This window comes from Leptopilina heterotoma, unplaced genomic scaffold (genome assembly GCF_015476425.1).
Source record: "Leptopilina heterotoma isolate Lh14 unplaced genomic scaffold, ASM1547642v1 Lhet_91, whole genome shotgun sequence".
Lineage (NCBI taxonomy): Eukaryota > Metazoa > Arthropoda > Insecta > Hymenoptera > Figitidae > Leptopilina > Leptopilina heterotoma.
Genome location: NW_025111197.1, coordinates 583,337 through 594,012, shown reverse-complemented (window position 1 = coordinate 594,012; position 10,676 = coordinate 583,337).

The following is a 10,676-nucleotide window of genomic DNA, read 5'->3' as shown; positions in this document are numbered from 1 at the left end:
AACTTTTTTGTTTATTGAAATATTGCCTTAATTTTTTTTTCTTTTCTTGATCTTGGCGAGCACTTTGAAGGGTTAAAGTATTGTTTTGATCAAAGCTGGAATTTTAAGCAAAAAATACGAAAAAGACGCATTTTTTCGAAATTACAAAATGGGGCTATAAGGAACAAGGCGGTAAAACTATTGGAAAACGTATTTAAAGTTAAAGAAATTATTTTTTATTGATCGAAAGTAAACACAGAATATAAAACAAATGTTAAAACAAAACTAAACGTTGCTGGTATCATCAGTTGAGGTCGATGATGATAACTGGTCGTTTTTTGTGACTTGTCGGTACCAACACTCTTTTACAATTTCGAACCATCCTTGAACACTAAAAACCAAATTAGGTGATAAAAAACAAACGAAATTACGAAAAACTTACGTTTTAACAACACACTTTAACAATTCGGAAGAAATAATTGTGTTCCTTATATAACCGCCGTTTGTGAATTTTGGTTTTTTTCTCGTAAATCTTACTGTAAATACAAAATAAACGTATTTATTACTTAGTGAACTCAATAAAACTTCCCATAATAAATCCCTTTAATAAAAAAAATTACTTTGAGAAGTTAAAATAGGAACAACTTACCTCGGCAATCAAATGTTTCCCAAGTTTGAAATTTCACTAAAACACAATTACTCACTTACAAGCTACTACTGTTCACAAAATTATTAATAGTCGCAATTATTGCATTGAGTAGTATTGGCAGTTACCCCAGCAACAATTTTTCAAAAGCAAGTAACACAATTTATTCATACACGGCCCCGATAACTTCAACTCCACCCGAACACAGAGTTTTGTTCCTTATAGCCCCGGTGTTTCTTGTAGCCCCGGTTTACGGTATATAATCTAATATTGTGTATATAAAATGTTAAATATTATTGCTTACCCTTACGAGATATTGAATAAAAATGAGACAGTGACGCTTCCATTCTCAGAGTTTATATAGTCACGATCAACCCCCAGATTTACAATTCTTGTGTAAAATTCAAAAACTTTATTTGTGTACGTAAAACTCTTTCCTCTAATTGACTGAAATTCAAAACTTTCCCCTACCCTTTAAGGCGCTAGCACAGCTCCTACTGCCTGCCTGCCTGCCGGTTGACATGGTAACACATAGGAGTAAGAGAGTAAGAAAATTCAAATTAAATGTTTTTTCTCTCTCACTCTTATGGCGCCTGCCTGCGCAGGCAGGCAGGTAGTGAGGTGAGAGTGTACCTTTAGGTACGCTCAGTTTTGCCATGCATTTCTTACCGCCAATTTTATCCCTCTCTTTGCTTTTTGGAAAGCGTCTAATTTTTCTCGCCAATAACATTTAAATTTCAAAATGAGGATAGAGATATATTTTCTCTCTTTCTGGTCGCCAACGTGTCTAACGTTTTCTCGAGAACAATGCCATTGTATAGCTGTCAATCACTTTTCTCTATGAATTTATTTTATTTCTTTAAACTTAAATAATTCTTTAAATAATAAACTTTTCATCATTTTATATTTTGTTAACAATATCTATTAATTTTTATCTATTTATTGATATAAATTTTACCCTTACTTTATTTATTCCAACATATTATAATTAAATAATTTAATTAATAAAATTAACACTATTTATATAAAACAAAATATACATTTTAAATAGAAAATTAACATTGTGTTAATTTTTTATAATTTATCTATTTAATATTTATCCAAATTTCTAATCAATTTTATACTTTTCAAATATTAAATTTTCTCCTCTCTTACTTAACCTTGGCCTTGGATCAGCTGTACTATTTCTGTATATTAGTGAGCAAAAATACATTTGTTTTCAGTTAACCTTATAATAAATTTATTTTACTTTAACAGAAACTATATATTTTATTTCCAAAATTAATATGTATTTTTCATTTCTACAAAATAATTATTTATTCATTTATAATTCACTTTCATTTGTAAAGTTTATAACAATTATAATTTTGACCACTGAAATACCATTTCAATGCCCTACAAAACCAATCATTCCTTTTAGAATAAAAGGTGATTTGTTTAAATTAAAGAACAAAATTAAATTTCAAAAGGCAAAATTTGTAATTGTTAAAAAGAAAAAAAACATTTTGATTTATTAACAGAGAAAATTTTGTTAAGGGTAGGGACCCAATGCCCCACTAAACCAATAAATTTCTTTTTAATTATAAAATAAATTCATTTGTTTAACAAAATAAAGAAAAAAAACAATTTTTTATCAAACTTTCCCCTTTTAAAATTTAAAATTCTCACAACGAATAACACCAATATTTTGCTTACACACCTTGAAGTCTGTTAGGATAGAATAGATCATCATCATTTAATACATTCAAATACTCTCTTACAATTTCATCATCCACATTCTCATCTACCTCTATCTCTAATTCTTCATCAGAATCATAAATAACTTCATCGTAATTAACATATTTTCTATATTTATTCGGCTCTAATTTAGCTATCCTTTCATCAATCAACCAATCATCAAGTGACCATTTTTCAGTTAATTGACCCCATCCCATATGATTTTCATTTTCTATCATTTTATTATAAAACAAAAATGTACGATTCTTCATAAATACTCTAAATTTATCTATTGCCTCTTTGTCCCACGCAATGTTTTTCCTTGGTTTAATATCAGACAATGCAATAATTATGAGGTTTTTTCTGTACATTAAAAACCCATTATTTATATAAAAAATATTATCCTTATTTATATGATAATGAACATGCTCATCAACATCATATGTTAATATTATTATTGTTTATACTCCTGCCCTATTGGCCTTACGCACTTCGACAAGAGTCCCCGAGAAATACTTTTTTGGATTAAGCATAACCATTCTACTTTAGAAATTTTTCTATATATTAACCTAATTTGCGTCTACAGCCGACTTTATTAGGAGTACTCGCATTACGCCTGGACCACCCGTCAATGGGTTTTCTCGCCAGAGAAGAGGGAAACTGTAGAAAACCTCTCTGAGTACAACCGGTTTATCGACAGTCGAGTTCTAATGGTGTGTACCGGACAATAATCGACGGTGCACATCATTATACCTCGACGTCAAACCTCCCGCTCAGATTGTCTCACGTGCCGGAAAAATACCAAGCCAAGTGGGCGCGAACCAAGGGTACTTATACCCTTGGTCCTTAAACGACCACCAACGCCAGGCACCCATCCGACTGAGCCAATCTGTCGGTTATCATATGTTAATATTATATTAGATATCCCCGTATTTATCAATATAATATTACCTCTCACATATTTCTCACTATTAACTTTAAAGACTACTGGTAAACCCGATAGTTCATTAATGTTATTACAAAAATCAATTCTCAATTGATCTTCTCTTGATTCATAATATTCTTTTAGATTTTTCATCAGCTTATAATGTCTTCTTTGTTGATTAGCTAATTTCACCCTTATAAACGATGGACTAAATGGATCTACTACAGTTACTTCATGAATTCCATATTCTAATAGTTCAGAAGTATATTTTTCTCTCGTAACTACCAGATCTTCCTTTCTTATTACAATAGGTTGTCGAGACATCTAAACACAATAAAAAAAACAAAAAAAAATTAAACTTTACCCTTACTTATTTTTCTATTTTCATAATTTAAATATTTTCCAAAAACATCTTGAACATTTTAGTTTATAAATAGGGAGAAAAAAATATTAATATTAATTGTTCAACATTTATGGGATCAACTTTAACAACGAACCTCTGTTAAAAATCTTTTTTTTTCTACATAAGCAACTTTTGTTGCTAGTAGGCTTATTCATCAGGTGGCCGGAGGAAAATATTTACATGTAGGTTTTAAGAAAACGTTGTTAAAGAGGTTAGGTTATCTATGGTGGATTCCACGTCAGTTCAACACATTTATTTTCATGACTTGTTGGGATTGGGCTGTACTTTTGTAAATTTATTACTTTTATAGTGATAAACAACTCCACTAAATATTTTTTTTCAATTTTTAAAATTACCAAAAATATGTCATTTTTAAAATTTTTGTCTTTTTTATTTGAAAGTGCTATAACTTTGGTTCTAATTAACTGATTTTGGATTTTCAAAAAAGGATTTCTTTGGTTTTAAGTATATTTTAAGTTAAATTTAATATAAAAAAAAAGAATTCAAAAATTTTTTTTTTTGAAATTTTGAAAAATTAAAAATCCGTTTTTGAAAAAACATTATCTTCGATTTGTTTTTAAATTTTACTAAATGTTAGGGCAAAAGTGCTTTACATGTGCTGTAAATTTCATCTTGGGATATCAAAGGGATTCGGAGTAAAAAAATAAAACGTAACCACAAATTATGAACATATGGGGCAAAATTCCTCAACTGCCCAGGTAAAACAATGACTTTTCTCTAAACTTTGCTAAAATGTTTATTTGAATTTGATAAAATATTTTTTGAGTTATGAAGTTTCAAAATTTTGATTTTCTTGAAAATATCTTTTTTCGATTTAATATATTGTTAAGTAAAATTAATCAAATTTAAAGTATGAATAGTAATTTTTAAAGGGGTTTTCACGGGCTATAAGCTGGTGATAAAAAAAGTTGTTTTCTGTCAATTTGACCTTGAAATTCAAGGTCAAATTCTTAATTTCAATCTACAGTAGAACCCGCTTAATACGATCCCGTTTAATACGATTTTTCGCTTAAGACGCTCATTTATGGTGGTCCCTGCAATTAAAGACATACATTTTATTTATATCCCACCTAATACGTTTTTCCGCATAAGACGCATTCTTAGTGCGGTCCCTACAGAATCGTATTAACCAAGTTCTAATGTATCTCAAAAATAGTGTTTTTTATTTTTGTGTAACCTATCCCAATCGAAAGCTTACCTTTCTTCATATGAGCCATGTAAAAATCAGAGTGGGACCATGGAACTTTTTAAAGAAATTAATTATAAATCATCATTTTCTATGTAAAATAATAATAAATTATTATTTTCCTCAAAAATTCTCATGGTCCCACTCTGATTTTTACATGGCTCATAGAAAAAAGGTCACCAGCTTATAGCCCGTGAAAACCCCTTTAAAAATCACTATTCATACTTTAAATTTGATTAATTTTACTTATCAATATATAAAAACGAAAAAAAGATATTTTCAAAAAATCAAAATTTTGAAACTCCATAACTCAAAAAATATTTTATCAAATTAAAAAAATTAAGATTTACACTTTTACTAATAATAGTAACATTTTATCAAAGTTTAGAGAAAATTTATTTTTTTACCTGGGCAGTTGAGGAATTTTGCCCCATATGTTCGTAATTTGTGGTTACGTTTTATTTTTTTTACTCCGAATCCCTTTGAGATCCCAAGATGAAGTTTTCAGGACATGTAAAGCACATTTGCCCTAACATTTAGTAAAATTTTGAAAAAAATCGAAAATGATGTTTTTTCAAAAACGGATTTTTAATTTTTCAAAAAAAAAATTTTTATTTTTTTTTATATTAATTTTAACTTAAAATATACTTAAAACCAAAGAAATCCTTTTTTTTAAATCCAAAATCGGTTAATTAGAGCCAAAGTTATAGCACTTTCAAAAAAAGACAAAAATTTTGAAAATGCCATATTTTTCGTAATTTTCAAAATTTTGAAAAAATATTTGGTGGAGTTGTTTATCACTATAAAAGTAATAAATTTACAAAATTACAGCCAAATGCCAACAAGTCATGAAAATAAGTGTGTTGAACTGACGTGGAATCCACTAATTATAAAAATTAGTCACCAAAATTAATAATTAATAAATATTACCACGAGACTCCAAGTCAATTGTAGCATTTGGTGTTTTGGAAATAATGACAACATCCTTTCCTCCTTCGCCACTAGTTGATGGCATGTCATCATTCAATTCTCTCTTGATGGCCCTGCCCCCTGCTTGCTCTCCATTTTTCTTTTTCTTCTTCAAACAGTTTTCTAAAAAATATTAATATAAATTAAAACCAATGAATCTGAAACAAATAACAATAATTATAATAATTAAGAAAAAAAATACTAACAAAAGATATAAAACAATTAAAAAACCATTTAAATGTATTAAAATAATAAAATACTTAAATATAAAAAAAATATTAATAAAAATAAAAACAATAAATTTCAATAATAATAATAATAAACAAAAGAATAATTTTAAAGAATTAAATAATAATTATAAATATTTACAAAAATAAAAAACAATAATTGAGCATGTCAATGCAAAAAACTGAGACTCTCACTGCTACCCGACTGGTATTTCAGCTTAAGTTCACGCGCACGACCGGTACTTGCATTGTCATGCTCAATTATAATAATTAAAAAACAAAAATGCTAACAAAAGATATAAAACAATTAAAAAACAATATTAATGAATTAAATAATAAAATACTTAAAAACTAAAAAGAAAAATAGCTTAATAAAAATAAAAACAATATATGTAAAATTAATGTTAACAATACAATAAAAAAAGAATAATTTTAAAGAATTAAATAATTATAAATATTTTCTAAAATAAAAAATAATATTAATAAGAATTAAAATAGGTAACATTTAAAACAAGTTGTAAATCCAGATGTTCATTACATGAACATTTTGCTTCCTCTTTACGATCAGCAAAAAAATTTGCTTCCTCGTGAAGGAAGCATTAATGATGAATATATTTCATTTTTAAATCATTTTTAATACAATTTAACATTTATAAAATAAAGTTCATTCGTCTTAATAGAAAGAATAGAATTTTCTTATACAGTAATATGAATCTAAATAAACAAAAAAATTTTTATTTAAAAAGTGAATTTTTCAACTTTAATTGTAATTAATTCTATAATTTTCAATAGAATATATACTTTATATACATCAATCGATTCGTCTTGATGCAAAGAATAAGATTTTTGATTTATTTTTTTAAAAATAATAACATTCTATTGTACAGCAACATGATTTTTAAGAAAAAATGAATTTTTATTAAAAGTGCAAATTTTTTGTCTATAATTGGTTTTAATTCTATAAATTTAAGTAAAACATATACTTTATATATACCAAATGATCCGTCTTGGTGTAATGAATAAGATTTTAGAAATAAATGAGTAAGATTTTCTTACACAGCAACATAATTTTGCGGAAAGAACTCATTTTTTTGATAAAAATGCTATTTTTTCAGCTTTAATTGTGATTAACTCTATAAATTCTCATACAATTTATACTTCTTATATACCAATCGATTCGTTTTGATGCAAAGAATAATATTTTATTATATATTAATTTCAATAAACAACTTAAAAAAATGTTTTTGAAAAAAAATTTTTTTAGAAAAAAGTCAAACAAAATTTTTTTTTTGAGAATCTTTTAAAGTCTATCAATCCATTTCGAGATATTTTTATGATAAATATACCTGGTAAATTTTAGCCAAATTTGTTAAAACCTCTTCGAGTTATCGTGTTCACAAAAATCGGGATCCACACATACACACACACACATACATACATCCGGACAATTGTTCAGGGTCTTATATAACATAGTCCCATATAGAAGAAAATTTGTTAAAAGGATTTTTAAAAATTTTGTAAATTAAACGACTACAAAGCTTCCTCACGAGGAAGCAAAATTGCTAACAAAAGATAAATTATAAAAATTAGAAACCAAAATTAATAAATGGAAATAACAATAGAAACAAATTAAAATTTGAAGCTGATATTGAATTAAAATATTAGAAAAAGAAGTAAGTAGAAATTTTAAATATTTACAAAAATAATAATTAATAAAGAAGTAAAAAATTTAAAGCATGCTGAGAAAAAGATATATAAATAAGAAAACAATAAAAATACTCTCTTTCTTTATTTCTAAAATCTTTATGCTGTCATAGTGCAGCTGTAGTTGCAAGCTTAATTAAACTTCCTCTTCGCTGGAGAGGTTTTCCTGAAAAATTAAAATCGAAATTTTATGTAATTTATTTTAAAAATTTGAAACTAAAAAAAGTAGCTATCAAAAATTATTTACAAAATAAATAAATAATACATAAATTTTTTTAATTTTCTCGACTAATTTTATGTAAATACTTACATATTCGTCCAACATCCTGACACGCACTTCTACTCGCCGTGGTTAAGAGGTAAAAGAAAGAAACATGGCCCGGCTAGAAACGCCGAGACGCCGATCGGTTAATCTCGACACCATACTTCCGGTCAATTAATCGGATAAATTGGCGGGATATGTGGAATTTTGGTGCTGAGACTTTTTTACTCGCCGCAGTCAGCCGCAGTGCCCTCTTCTAACGCAAGTGCGCATACTTCACACGATTGAAATTCGCGCTCTTATTTAAAATGAATTATTTACCAAGATATTTCAAAATAAATATTTTTTCGTAAAAATAATTATTTTTGAAGACAAAGAAACTTAGAAATATGTGTAATTGGTGAATTAATAATAAAAATAGCTTCTCAATTAGTTGGTGGATTCCACGTCAGTTCAACACACTTATTTTCATGACTTGTTGGGATTTGGCTGTACTTTTGTAAATTTATTACTTTTATAGTGATAAACAACTCCACCAAATATTTTTTCAAAACTTTAATAATTACCAAAAAAATGGCATTTTCAATTTTTTTTTTGAAACTGCTACAACTTTGGCTCTAATTATCATCTTCGATTTTTTTTTTAAATTCTACTAAATGTTAGGGCAAATGTGCTTTACATGTCCTGTAAATTTCATCTTGGGATCTCAAAGGGATTCGAAATAAAAAAATATAACGTAACCACAAATTACGAACATATGGGGCGAAATTCCTCAACTGCCCAGGTAAAAAAATGAATTTTCTCTAAACTTTGCTAAAATGTTACTACTATTAGTAGAAGTGTAAATATTAATTTTTTTGAATTTGATAAAATATTTTTTGAGTTATGAAGTTTCAATATTTTGATTTTTTTGAAAATATATTTTTTTCGATTTAATATATTGATAAGTAAAATTAATCAAATTTAAAGTATAAATAGTGATTTTTAAAGGGATTTTCACGGGCTATAAGCTTGTGACCTTTTTTCTATGAGCCATGTAAAAATCAGAGTGGGAACATGAGAATTTTTGAGGAAAATAATAATTTATCATTATTTTACATAGAAAATGATGATTTATAATTAATTTCTTCAAAAAGTTCCATGGTCCCACTCTGATTTTTACATGGCTCATATGAAGAAAGGTAAGCTTTCGATTGGAATAGGTTACAAAAAAATAAAAAACACTAATTTTGAGATACATTAGAACTTTGTTAATACGATTCTGTAGGGACCGCACTAAGAATGCGTCTTATGCGGGAAAACGTATTAGGTGGGATATAAATAAAATGTATGTCTTTAATTGCAGGGACCACCATAAATGAGCGTCTTAAGCGGGAAATCGTATTAAACGGGATCGTATTAAGCGGGTTCTACTGTATATTGAAATTAAGAATTTGACCTTGAATTTCAAGGTCAAATTGACAGAAAACAACTTTTTTTCATCACCAGCTTAAAGCCTGTAAAAACCCCTTTAAAAATCACTATTCATACTTTAAATTTGATTAATTTTACTTATCAATATATTAAATCGAAAAAAAGATATTTAAAAAAAATCAAAATTTTGAAACTCCATAACTTAAAAAATATTTCAACAAATTCAAAAAAATTAATATTTACACTTCTACTAATAATAGTAACATTTTAGCAAAGTTTAGAGAAAATTCATTTTTTTACCTAGGCTGTTGAGGAATTTTGCCCCATATGTTCGTAATTTGTGGTTACGTTTTATTTTTTTATTTCGAATCCCTTTGAGATCCCAAGATGAAATTTACAGGACATGTAAAGCACATTTGCCCTAACATTTAGTAAAATTGAAAAAAAATCGAAGATGATGATGTTTTTTCAAAAACGGATTTTTAATTTTTCAAAATTGCAAAAAAAAAATTGTTGAATTTTTTTTATATTAATTTTAACTTAAAATATACTTAAAACCAAAGAAATCCTTTTTTTAAAATCTAAAATCGGTTAATTAGAACCAAAGTTATAGCACTTTAAAAAAAAGACAAAAATTTTAAATATGCTATATTTTGGGTAATTTTTAAAATTTTGAAAAAATATTTGGTAGAGTTGTTTATCACTATAAAAGTAATAAATTTACAAAAGTACAGCCAAATCCTAACAAGTCATGAAAATAAGTGTGTTGAACTGACGTGGAATTCACCCTACTGCTCAAAATGAACTACCACAGTACATAGTACATACATCCTTTATCACAATTTTTATATCTCTTGCTGTTTCTGAAACCGTAGTTGCCTTTTTAATTCTTCGTGATTATCATCCATTCTCGTGTCTCGCCATTTTACCTGCAACCAAAGACACAGTGCAGGCGGTATTGCTTCCAAAACTCGTTAGCAATTATGTTTGTTCATATGCCAGGAGGGAGAATTAAAAAAATTTTCCATTATAATTTTTCGTCATGGGCTTTATTTTTTCCCAGCGCGAATTACGAGATCGAAAAATTGTTCTCCTTTTGCCAAATGTACAGAAAATACTTTGAAGTCCTCATCAGATATTTTATAGTCTTCATCAGTTGAATTTTGCGGCGGAAATGCAGTTTCTTGTGAACTTTGAATAGATTTTCTTTTATCTAAAATTGCAT